At 50.5% G+C, this 12,901-nt stretch overlaps 1 long non-coding RNA gene across 3 annotated transcripts; it reads left to right on the forward strand.

Moving 5' to 3' along the window:
* Positions 1 to 852: 852 nt before the first annotated feature.
* On the forward strand, positions 853 to 4,408 carry LOC134431466 (uncharacterized). Of its 3 annotated transcripts, XR_010030984.1 has the most exons (5): positions 853 to 917; positions 1,067 to 1,142; positions 1,259 to 1,584; positions 1,924 to 2,041; positions 2,878 to 3,425. It is a non-coding gene; the product is annotated as an uncharacterized LOC134431466 (long non-coding RNA). The 3 variants fall into 3 exon arrangements; XR_010030985.1 differs by lacking the exons at positions 853 to 917; positions 2,878 to 3,425 and adding an exon at positions 3,794 to 4,408 and having other exon boundaries at positions 967 to 1,142; XR_010030983.1 differs by lacking the exon at positions 853 to 917 and having other exon boundaries at positions 969 to 1,142.
* The last annotated feature ends 8,493 nt before the right edge of the window (positions 4,409 to 12,901 follow it).

Here is a 12,901-nt window from a genome sequence, read left to right on the forward strand (position 1 = left end):
GAGAAGTGCCCAAGAGAAATTCATCATCCTGAGATACAAAAGGTAGGAAGTGACTTTTTTTGGTTTGGTTCTTTTTCTTTATTATTTTCTGGAAATAGAAGTAATTAAGTATAGATACTACTGGTTTGTTTCTTCCAGTAGCTGATAATACTATTACCAATAATAATAATAATAAGAGTAAAGTAATACTACTTAAACTGTCTTTATTTATCCATTGAACTGGCCATTTAAAATCTAAACTTCTAAACACAAATCTTGTAGAATCTTTAATAGGAGTGGGCTAAAGATCCTGGTTTTGTTTACAGGATTTATTGGTTTATTGGCTCATGAAGAGCAAGAGGTAAGTACAAGCCTAACTACCCTCTAGCTCACAGACCTGCCCAGTGAATAGAGCTTTGTTTTTTTGATGGGCTTGTGATGACTTTGAGATCAATTGCTCATTCATTACAGTAAAAAAAAAAAAAATTGTTTTGAACATGACATCAAAAATAACTTTAAGCACAACTTAATAATAATAGATCACCAATTTTAGTTAATAATTTTATGCTATACTCTTGGGTGAGGGAAGACTCGGACACTCAATATGAGATCAGCAAGCTATGTTTATTGCAGAGAGTATCAGACACTTATACAGCACATAATAAGCTTATGAATATTCTGTAAGCCAAGCGATCTATTGGTTAAACTATACCATCAACTCTTCCTCATTCCTTTGGGCCTACATTCCCTATTTCCCACGTCTCTCTGTCTACTTGTTATCCTACCCAGCTAGGCCCAGGCACACGCTATCTTGCAGGTGCAAAACTCAAACTACCTGTGTTCGGTACTTTCCCAGCTCCTGGTCGGCTAACAAGCGAATGTCTGTGTGACCTCTGTCATGGAGCCATTTCTCCACACTATACTATCAAAGTTTAAAGGTAAATTATTATATATTAGGAGATGGTATAAAGTGTATGTTGTAATGTGTAGGATATATACAAAGATACATACTTGAAAGTCCGTAGAGGAAACAAATTTTTACGCCTTCTGTTTGACTGTTTGTCATATATTTGGTTTTATTTCCCAGGGATCAGTGAATTTTAACTCTGGAGTCCTCTATGCTAAGGATGCTCAGCTTACAGATGATGAAATGTTCAGTAATGGTGAGTTTTTCACCTTCTCCTTCATTGTTTTGCTCATCTGAATAAAAAAAAAAAGGCAAGATTAAAGAAAAAGCAATAGTTTTATTATTTTTACCCTGTTATGTCTGTTTCCTCAGTATTTGCTGGAGCTGTGCTTACCCAAGGTTTGGGTAAAACAAGCTTTGGGTTCCTTCTGTCTCACTGGGAGTTGCCCAATTCAGTTGCATCTGGTGAAATTCACCCTGAGACCTTACAGAACTAGCTCCAACTACGTGAGAGCCATTTGCAGTTCTCTCCAGACACCTGGAGAATGGGCGACGTTTCTGAGGATCCGGCGAGCGTGCTTCTATCAAAACTCAGTCTGTGAAATTTCTGGGGAAAACACTTCTGTGTCCTGAAGGGTTCAAACTCTGGTGAGGATCCAGTTATCAGGTGCTCACCTGGATGGTTCCAGCTCCCAAAGGTAACACTTGTACTCTTGCCCTGTAGTTTACATCTATTGTATTTTTGTTATTTTGCAAGATTTTTTGTCTTTGCAAAATATTGTGCATTTCACTCTTTGGAACCTCTCAGATGGTTCTTTGGTGCAGCACCACCCCACGGGACACTTGGCTGCTGTCCTGAAGGGGTTGGTCGCTGGAATTGTAAATCCTGGAGAGTTTGTAAGTCTACTGTCCCCAGGGAGGTATCATGCTTTGTTTATTTCTGTTCTGTTGGTTAGGCGCTGCTTTTGTTGCAAGTATGAATTTCAAACTGCCCTGTTCTTATTTTAACTGTTTTCCTGGTTCTCTCCGCACGGCAGGGAAAGGCTCTCGTATCCTTGTCGTCGGGCTCGGTGCTGTCCAAGAAGATACAGAGACTAAAAAAATCATAAGAAGCAAAATATGACTGCAGGGAAAAGAAGCTGGAGAGAACAGAAGGTGATATTGTTATCCTTACCCTGTATTAGAAACATCCGCTGTGCTTTGATGCTGGCAGCTGCCAGGGGCTTGTTAGCTCTTTGTAGGCAGGTGTAGGTGTTCACTTGTAGGTGTTTTCTCTGGACAAGTCAATTCAAACTTTGCTAAGCTTACATTTGAAAATTACTCTCTAGAACAGTCCAGCATGACATGCTGGATGTCGTCTCCCAGAGGGACCCAAAACTGCCATAAATTTCACAGGGAGGGGTGGGTGTAGAATACTAAAACCTGTCAAGGTTTTCATTTTTATAGGTATTGGCAAAGAAAAGGAATTTATCTCTAAATTCATTTGGAAAGAAACCCTCTCTCTATCCACTTATTTGTATACAGGAATGTAGGAAACTCTGACTAGAGATGGGTAATAGCTTTGAAAATAAAGACATAAGTTTTATCTAGGAATGAACCAATCAAGTGCCCTGAAAGCATGAGAACAGCTGCAGGGGCTGAAGGGAACAGAAAGGGTTCTATCTCATGAACAGAGGTACCTTTTCCTTACAGGTGCTTGTGCTGTAGTTTGGATTCTGCTTCCTAACATTTCTAGTGTGATAGGGTTTACCATAGAGACAATCTGCCAGGAGGTAGCGCTTTGGGGGGTATGACAGTCCTGGGTGTGTATTCTGAACTCCTTCAGAATGTTAGGTTTGGAGTATTTCTTATCTCAGGAAAACAGCAGTCTTTTGCATCTGCATATCAGCTGTTGAAATGTTGGGTTCAATTTCTTGAATCACAAATGTCATAGGATTCCTCCCAGATGGCAGCTGTCATGAAGTATGGCTCTTCTTGGTCTTGGGTTTCAGGGGCTGTTTCCAAAGTGACCTACAGACATTGGAATGAAATCATTATTTACTGTGTAAAAGAATCACTCTCCAAAGCATCAGCCAGGGTCTAAATGTGCCATTCTGCCTTTTAAAAGTACCAACATCACAGGATTTTTCTCAGATTAAAGCTTCCATGGAGTCGGATCTCTCAAGCCTGGCCCTTGAGAATTGTGGGCCTCCTGTGAACTGGTCTTGCCAGAAGGGCTTGCTGAGTTTTCCATTGTGTGGAAAAGAGATCCCATTTGCAGCCTGAAGCCTCATGTTTCCTGTAGGATTTCCACTCCTAGAATTGCACACTTTGAAGGATTTCTTATAGCAGAAGTTTTTTGGGAACTAGGACTCTGGCTGGATTTGGGTCTCTGGACTCTCAGGTGAAGTGACCTTGAGACACTAGGGCGTGCAGATTTCCTTGCTGTTGTAAAGAGCTATTGTTCGCACCCAGGAGCCATGGTCTGAATGGGGGTGTCACCTCTTAAATTTGCAAATGTCACAGGATTTCTTCTAAATGAATGGTGCTAAGAACATAAGGTCTGGCTGGCTTTCGACTTAGAGGCGCCTCCTCTAAATTGGTCTTCAGACGCTAGGTTGGAAAGTGTTCCTACATATGCCAAATAGCCCTTGCTATGCAATTAATAAGCTTCAAATTACCATGGAGTTGCTGCCCCTGCAAAGATTTTGGCAGAGCCTGGTTGTGGTGCCCCACTCCACTCCACCACCCTTAGCAGGTCCTTATGGTTGCATGGGGAATCATCGTGGAGCATGCCAACCCAGCTCCATCCTGGGAACAGCACCTGTATTTTACCCTAAAATTTCTGTCCCATTATAGCTCCTGTTAGGATACAAATGTAACTTCTCGGTTTCCACTGATTTTACCCCCAGTCATCTTTCCATACAGACATTGCTCCACTCCCCAGAGGATTATTGTGAGCAGATGTGAGCTCTGCTGTCCCTTTGGACTGACAAAGACAGAGGTTTTGTCCCAAGTTGCTTTTGAACCTGTCCTGCACCCGTTACGAGTCCTCAGTCTCCTGCAATTTTGTGGGTCAGTCACATGTAAAACAGCACAGCTGGCTGGCATGCTTTGCTCATGAGGGGAGACAAGAGAAGAATCCCTCTGCTCACACCAGACCTGCAGCTGCCAAACCTCACCAAAGCACCTGAGGAGCCCCCAGGGACTGATGGTACAGAAGGGAGGTGATGGAGGACAGCACAGCAGGCAGCCTGCCCTCCATCTGGCTGTGAAGAAGGCAGGGCTGGGAACTGTCAGCAACATCCCAGCAGGTCTGGCTGATGGTGCCACCCTGAGGGCTTCCCCTGCCTTTGGGCAGTCCCAGCTGCTGCAGCTCACTTGACAGAGACTCATTGTCTATACTGTGCTTGGCTGCACTGGAGATGATGAAGCCGAGGACAGCAATGGTTGCCTTCACATCCCCTGACTGCAGATGGGAAGGAGGGCGAGCTCTGTCACCTTGGGAAGGCCTCTGCAGAGTCACTGCTGCCCGTCTCTGGAGCGTGGCTCCATCGGGGGACCGTGGTAAGGACAGCAGTGCTCACCTAACTGCGCACCTGAGGACAGCTTCAGGACCTTGTCATACTGTGGGAGAGCAGAGCTTCACAGTAAACACCAGCTAACACACTGACTGCCAGTGTTAACACTAACAGTTCTTACCTAAATATTAATACTAGTAACACTTACTATGCGTATTATTAATCCTAGTAGAGGCTGGTAGCGTTCTTTAGGCTGAGGCTTGCATGAAGAATACAAAATTAATTAACGTTGCTGATTATGCTATTGTGTTGAAATACTTGGCCTCCACTGCGGTAGCCCCACGCTTACCTCGATGGCCTCCCCCAGCAGGTCCCAAAACACCTGGATGCAGATCAGCTTAAGCTTCACTGATGTGATAAACAGAGTTCACTCTTTATAATTTTTAAAATTTTAATAAAGGATAAAAGGACAAAATAATCCAGCACTGGGATGCTTTTAGCACACAGCCAAAGAGCACAGAGGTAGCTTAAAAACATGTTCACTATATACTGTTACATTGCTGAGGTTACAGGCATATTCATTAACTTACACATTATTCAAACATTCCTTTGACTTTTTGATGTTCCAGGAACTCTCTTGTTTGGTTTTAACCTCTGACTTGTCTGCAGAACGTTCTGTAAATTAGGTCTACATATTTTATTTCTTCCTGTAGTTTTATCCTGTTGCTTCACACTCCTTGATAACACTGGTAAGAGTCGATAAATCCTTCCTGGATGCTTAAGCTCTTTTTGTGTCACTATTATCTTATCACTTGGTAGGGGCAGTCTGCAGTTATAAGAAACAGAATAATTGCTTTACACCATTTTCTGAGTTAGTTACATAGAAGTATTTTAGTTTCTATTTTAACATTTTGCCTACCATATATTTATCACGCTACTATTCACATGAAATATACAGTGCATACATAAACTGGCATATTACACTATACAAAGCAGTTCAAAGTAAGTATAAGTTTTACCACATCAAAATACTTGTAATGCAAAAAGCTAATCTATGAATGTGAAAGCCAGTATTGTTTTATCATCTATAACATCCGACGACGAGGGTGAGCAGCGGGCCCGCAGCAGGCGGAGGGTGGGCAGGGGGACGCGGGCACTTAACTTTGGCCAGGGTGCTGATCTCGGCCAGGCGGGGCAGGCCAAGTCCCCGCAGAAGCGGAAGCACTGCGGTAGAAGAGGCACCCAGAGCCCGCAGCGGGCGCTGCACGCCCTCCCCGCTCCCGAGCCCTCTCCTGACCAAATCGCCGCCGCTCCCTGGTCCGCGCTGCTGTCGCAAAGACGACCCGGAACCCCTCCCGGGCTACACTCCTCTCCGCCTCCTGCCCCGAGTGCCGATGGGGCGCTCCGGTAGGCGCTCTGCGGGGGTCTTTTCGCCGGGATCTGGGCACGAGAGAGGGCCGAAGAAGGAGACGGGGGTTTCGCGAGCGGGACCGCCGCCGCCGCCGCCGCCGCCTGCGAGCCCTTCGGGCAGCCCGAGCTCCGCCCCACGCTCCCACGGGCCGCAGCCTGACGGCTCCCAAGCCTGCCAATCACGGCCCGCCTTTCTCTGTCCGCCCTGTCCAATCACAGCCGCCCTTTCAAACCGGAAGCGGTCCCGCCAATCTCAGCCCGCTCAGTGGCGGCTCGACCCGTCAGACTGGCCCCGCTCGCCCGTACGCCTGAGGTGCCGCTCCTGCCACCGCTGCTTTGGGAGCCGGCGGAGCAGTGTCCCTGCTGCCGCTGCCTCGGCAGGCGCTGTTGCGGACGGGAAGGGCGGCCAGGAGCTTCCAGTTCAGGTCCTGGTCGGGATCAGGTTCTGGTCCAGGGAAACGGGCAGGCGGCGGGGAGCGGGCGGACGCGGCCACAGCAATGGCGGCGGCGGGAGCAGCGCTTGAGGGGACCGCGGGGAGTCGCGGAGCAGAGCGCGGCGGGAATGGGCGGGCTGGGATTGGTGGAGCCGGCAGGTGCTGCCTCGGGTTGTGATTGGCTGGCTGTCCGCCCGTGGGGCATAAATAGCGTGCGTTGGGGCGGCAGTGGCGTCAGTTCGGCGGTGAAGCTGGGAGAGACGGGAGCTGCGGATACGCGATCTGAGGCGCGGCGCTGCGCCAGGACGGGACCCCCGCGGCAGCTGATCCGGGGAGCGCTGGTGAGCACGGACGCGACGCCTGCGGCAGTATCTGGGGGCCGGCCGTGTCCAGTTCTTTCTGCCGCGCCCTGCGTGGCTCGGGTAGCCGGCGGCTGGTGTGGGGCCTGGAGTGGCGCGGTGGGGGGGGGCACCGCCTGCTGTCACTGGGGACTGGGAAGTAGCCGCTTCGCGGTTTCTGGATTTAAAGAAATGTTCAGAATACGAGGAATAAAGCTTGCTTTTTGTATTTTTATTACTTTATTTTGTTTTTACTTGTAATGTTTTTCTTTCTTAATTGTGTTATTTTAGTATTGCCCGTTTTAATACATCTTTTTGGTTTGATTTGTTTTCTTTACTGGATATCTCATGTTAATTCGGTAAGGGTTGTGGGACTGGGGCTGAAACACCAGTTGTGAGAGCAGTGGGGACATAAAACCCCAGGGTGTGGAATAATGATTTTGGCATGAGTCAGGCCCAAAACAATGTGGAGTGGTGGAAATGCTGAGGCCAGATAAATGCCATGGGAGGAAGGCATGGAGCTGCAGCACAGGGCCTGCAGGTTATGCCTGGGGGTTCCCAGCCCCTGCCCTGTGGTACCAACGAGGGGCTGAGGGTGTGGGGGCTCAGAGGGTTCTAGGGCCCAAGAACCAGCCCAAGACTGCCTTTTGGGATGGGGAGGAAGGAGTCCAGTGGCTCTTCCCAGCCCCTGGAGCTGCCTGAGGGGAGGTGAGGGGGCCTTTGTGCACGTGCTGGGCAGAGAGCCAGGGTGAGGGGGAGGGTGGATGTTGAGCTTCAGGCCTCCAGTGTCCCCAGAGTTGGGATGCCACTTAGGGTTGCCACTTAGGGCTGGGTGGGTGGATGGGACAGCTTCTAGAGACACTGAAATTGAAATGATGGCAGTAACTGATTTGTGGCCTTATGAACAGTCCCAAGGTGCAGTGAGAAGCATGAGCAGCTTTTAGCTGCAGCCAGTAGGAAGCTGAGGAGCTGGAGCTGAGGCAGCAGAGCTGGAGGAGACAGAAATATGGTAGGGTTTGATGTAAAACCTCTGTGGGGCTGGGATAGGGATTGTGGAGTGGGGAGGTGAACTGCATGGTTGGAATTGAAATTGCTGTAAGGGCTGTGATCTGAGCTCAAGAACTACAGTTAAAATAAAGATCCTGTCCTGAGAAGCACAAGTAGTATTGTGTGGCACTACTGTGAAGATGTTGAGCAGGAAGTGTAAGAGAAGAGCTGGCAGTTAAATAAAGCTTGTGGGACTGGAGCTGAAATCACTGGGGACGGGGTGGGGACTGCAGTGCTGCAGAAACCGTCACTGCTAGAAGGGATACTCACTGTGGATCTGAGGACTAAACACAGAATGGGACACAGAGCTGGAAGAAGGGAGCTGGCAGTAAAATAAACCTTGTGGGCCAAGAACTGAAAGAGCTGGAATCACTGGGCCTGGTCTTATCATTGTGGGACTGGGATCGGGTCTGCACACAACATGGGAACTATAGGGCTGGCACAGAGACGATAAAATAAAGCTTGTGGGACCAGAGCTGAAAGAGCATAAATCACTGGGCCTGCTATTGTCATATTGTGGCACTGGTATTTTGTGTGTTAATGTGTTAATTGTAGCTTAACACATCACAGCAACCTTAGGGCTGGGAAAGGCAGTGTATTGTTCTTGCGCCGAGATCACTCTAGGCCTGTGACATGGATGCAGGGGCTGGGTATTGCCACTAATAGTAGAACAGGATGTGTGGAGTGGGGAAAGGGGGCCGCAAGCTTGCGCCTGAAAACCCCGTCGATGGTAGACTATTGCCTGCGCCTGTGATGGCACCTCTTGGGGCGCACTGTGGGGCTGGGAAGTGGACTGCGGGGCTGGCAATTTGAATGAAAATGGCAAAGGCACTAGACCTGTGAACGGGGCTGCGGGCATCCAGGAGAACTTATGCAGGGGTGTGCAAAGTGACTGGGGACTGCTCGGTGGGAGCTAAAATCACTGCGGGGCTAGCATATGGATGGTGGGGTGGCCTTCCAGAGGCTCGTGCCAGAGCTGAATTGTCGCCGAGCTGGAGCCAAGAGCCAGATGCTGCCATTTGAAGCTGGAGAAACACAGAGCTGGGGCTGGAAGAAGAGAGCTGGCAGTAAAATAAAGCTTATGGGTCAAGAGCTGAAAGAGCTGGAGTCACTGCGCCTGCTCTTGTCATCCTTTGGGGACTGGAATTGTAGCTTAACACATCACAGCAACCTTAGGGCTGGTAAAGGCAGTGTATTGTTCTTGCGCCGAGATCCCTCTAGGCCTGTGACATGGATGCAGAGGCTGGGTATTGCCACTAATAGTAGAACAGGATGTGTGGAGTGGGGAAAGGGGGCCGCAAGCTTGCGCCTGAATATCCCGTCGATGGTAGAATATTGCCTGTGCCTGTAATGGCACCTCTTGGGACGCACTGTGGGGCTGGGAAGTGGACTGCGGGGCTGGCAATTTGAATGAAAATGGCAAAGGCACTAGACCTGTGAACGGGGCTGCGGGCATCCAGGAGAACTTGTGCAGGGGTGTGCAAAGTGACTGGGGACTGCTCGGTGGGAGCTAAAATCACTGCGGGGCTAGCATATGGATGGTGGGGTGGGCTTCCAGAGGCTCGTGCCAGAGCTGAATTGTCGCCGAGCTGGAGCCAAGAGCCAGATGCTGCCATTTGAAGCTGGAGAAACACAGAGCTGGGGCTGGAAGAAGAGAGCTGGCAGTAAAATAAAGCTTATGGGTCAAGAGCTGAAAGAGCTGGAGTCACTGCGCCTGCTCTTGTCATCCTTTGGGGACTGGAATTGTAGCTTAACACATCACAGCAACCTTAGGGCTGGTAAAGGCAGTGTATTGTTCTTGCGCCGAGATCACTCTAGGCCTGTGACATGGATGCAGGGGCTGGGTATTGCCACTAATAGTAGAACAGGATGTGTGGAGTGGGGAAAGGGGGCCGCAAGCTTGCGCCTGAAAACCCCGTCGATGGTAGAATATTGCCTGCGCCTGTGATGGCACCTCTTGGGACGCACTGTGGGGCTGGGAAGTGGACTGCGGGGCTGGCAATTTGAATGAAAATGGCAAAGGCACTAGACCTGTGAACGGGGCTGCGGGCATCCAGGAGAACTTGTGCAGGGGTGTGCAAAGTGACTGGGGACTGCTCGGTGGGAGCTAAAATCACTGCGGGGCTAGCATATGGATGGTGGGGTGGGCTTCCAGAGGCTCGTGCCAGAGCTGAATTGTCGCCGAGCTGGAGCCAAGAGCCAGATGCTGCCATTTGAAGCTGGAGAAACACAGAGCTGGGGCTGGAAGAAGAGAGCTGGCAGTAAAATAAAGCTTATGGGTCAAGAGCTGAAAGAGCTGGAGTGACTGCGCCTGCTCTTGTCATCCTTTGGGGACTGGAATTGTAGCTTAACACATCACAGCAACCTTAGGGCTGGTAAAGGCAGTGTATTGTTCTTGCGCCGAGATCACTCTAGGCCTGTGACATGGATGCAGGGGCTGGGTATTGCCACTAATAGTAGAACAGGATGTGTGGAGTGGGGAAAGGGGGCCGCAAGCTTGCGCCTGAAAACCCCGTCGATGGTAGAATATTGCCTGCGCCTGTGATGGCACCTCTTGGGGTGCGGATGAAATCTCAGTGGGGCTGTTAAGTGGACTGCGCGGCGTGCAATTTGAATGAAAATGGCAAAGGCACTAGACCTGTGAACGGGGCTGCGGGCATCCAGGAGAACTTATGCAGGGGTGTGCAAAGTGACTGGGGACTGCTCGGTGGGAGCTAAAATCACTGCGGGGCTAGCATATGGATGGTGGGGTGGGCTTCCCGAGGCTCGTGCCAGAGCTGAATTGTCGCCGAGCTGGAGCCAAGAGCCAGATGCTGCCATTTGAAGCTGGAGAAACACAGAGCTGGGGCTGGAAGAAGAGAGCTGGCAGTAAAATAAAGCTTATGGGTCAAGAGCTGAAAGAGCTGGAGTCACTGCGCCTGCTCTTGTCATCCTTTGGGGTCTGGAATTGTAGCTTAACACATCACAGCAACCTTAGGGCTGGTAAAGGCAGTGTATTGTTCTTGCGCCGAGATCCCTCTAGGCCTGTGACATGGATGCAAAGGCTGGGTATTGCCACTAATAGTAGAACAGGATGTGTGGAGTGGGGAAAGGGGGCCGCAAGCTTGCGCCTGAAAACCCCGTCGATGGTAGAATATTGCCTGTGCCTGTAATGGCACCTCTTGGGGCGCACTGTGAGGCTGGGAAGTGGACTGCGGGGCTGGCAATTTGAATGAAAATGGCAAAGGCACTAGACCTGTGAACAGGGCTGCGGGCATCCAGGAGAACTTATGCAGGGGTGTGCAAAGTGACTGGGGACTGCTCGGTGGGAGCTAAAATCACTGCGGGGCTAGCATATGGATGGTGGGGTGGCCTTCCAGAGGCTCGTGCCAGAGCTGAATTGTCGCCGAGCTGGAGCCAAGAGCCAGATGCTGCCATTTGAAGCTGGAGAAACACAGAGCTGGGGCTGGAAGAAGAGAGCTGGCAGTAAAATAAAGCTTATGGGTCAAGAGCTGAAAGAGCTGGAGTCACTGCGCCTGCTCTTGTCATCCTTTGGGGACTGGAATTGTAGCTTAACACATCACAGCAACCTTAGGGCTGGTAAAGGCAGTGTATTCTTCTTGAGCCGAGATCACTCTAGGCCTGTGACATGGATGCAGGGGCTGGGTATTGCCACTAATAGTAGAACAGGATGTGTGGAGTGGGGAAAGGGGGCCGCAAGCTTGCGCCTGAATATCCCGTCGATGGTAGAATATTGCCTGCGCCTGTGATGGCACCTCTTGGGGTGCGGATGAAATCTCGGTGGGGCTGTTAAGTGGACTGCGCGGCGTGCAATTTGAATGAAAATGGCAAAGGCACTAGACCTGTGAACGGGGCTGCGGGCATCCAGGAGAACTTATGCAGGGGTGTGCAAAGTGACTGGGGACTGCTCGGTGGGAGCTAAAATCACTGCGGGGCTAGCATATGGATGGTGGGGTGGCCTTCCAGAGGCTCGTGCCAGAGCTGAATTGTCGCCGAGCTGGAGCCAAGAGCCAGATGCTGCCATTTGAAGCTGGAGAAACACAGAGCTGGGGCTGGAAGAAGAGAGCTGGCAGTAAAATAAAGCTTATGGGTCAAGAGCTGAAAGAGCTGGAGTCACTGCGCCTGCTCTTGTCATCCTTTGGGGACTGGAATTGTAGCTTAACACATCACAGCAACCTTAGGGCTGGTAAAGGCAGTGTATTCTTCTTGAGCCGAGATCACTCTAGGCCTGTGACATGGATGCAGGGGCTGGGTATTGCCACTAATAGTAGAACAGGATGTGTGGAGTGGGGAAAGGGGGCCGCAAGCTTGCGCCTGAATATCCCGTCGATGGTAGAATATTGCCTGCGCCTGTGATGGCACCTCTTGGGGTGCGGATGAAATCTCGGTGGGGCTGTTAAGTGGACTGCGCGGCGTGCAATTTGAATGAAAATGGCAAAGGCACTAGACCTGTGAACGGGGCTGCGGGCATCCAGGAGAACTTATGCAGGGGTGTGCAAAGTGACTGGGGACTGCTCGGTGGGAGCTAAAATCACTGCGGGGCTAGCATATGGATGGTGGGGTGGCCTTCCAGAGGCTCGTGCCAGAGCTGAATTGTCGCCGAGCTGGAGCCAAGAGCCAGATGCTGCCATTTGAAGCTGGAGAAACACAGAGCTGGGGCTGGAAGAAGAGAGCTGGCAGTAAAATAAAGCTTATGGGTCAAGAGCTGAAAGAGCTGGAGTCACTGCGCCTGCTCTTGTCATCCTTTGGGGACTGGAATTGTAGCTTAACACATCACAGCAACCTTAGGGCTGGTAAAGGCAGTGTATTGTTCTTGCGCCGAGATCACTCTAGGCCTGTGACATGGATGCAGGGGCTGGGTATTGCCACTAATAGTAGAACAGGATGTGTGGAGTGGGGAAAGGGGGCCGCAAGCTTGCGCCTGAATATCCCGTCGATGGTAGAATATTGCCTGTGCCTGTGATGGCACCTCTTGGGGTGCGGATGAAATCTCGGTGGGGCTGTTAAGTGGACTGCGCGGCGTGCAATTTGAATGAAAATGGCAAAGGCACTAGACCTGTGAACGGGGCTGCGGGCATCCAGGAGAACTTATGCAGGGGTGTGCAAAGTGACTGGGGACTGCTCGGTGGGAGCTAAAATCACTGCGGGGCTAGCATATGGATGGTGGGGTGGCCTTCCAGAGGCTCGTGCCAGAGCTGAATTGTCGCCGAGCTGGAGCCAAGAGCCAGATGCTGCCATTTGAAGCTGGAGAAACACAGAGCTGGGGCTGGAAGAAGAGAGCTGGCA

The sequence above is a fragment of the Melospiza melodia genome, chromosome W, assembly GCF_035770615.1.
Source record: "Melospiza melodia melodia isolate bMelMel2 chromosome W, bMelMel2.pri, whole genome shotgun sequence".
Taxonomy (NCBI): domain Eukaryota; kingdom Metazoa; phylum Chordata; class Aves; order Passeriformes; family Passerellidae; genus Melospiza; species Melospiza melodia.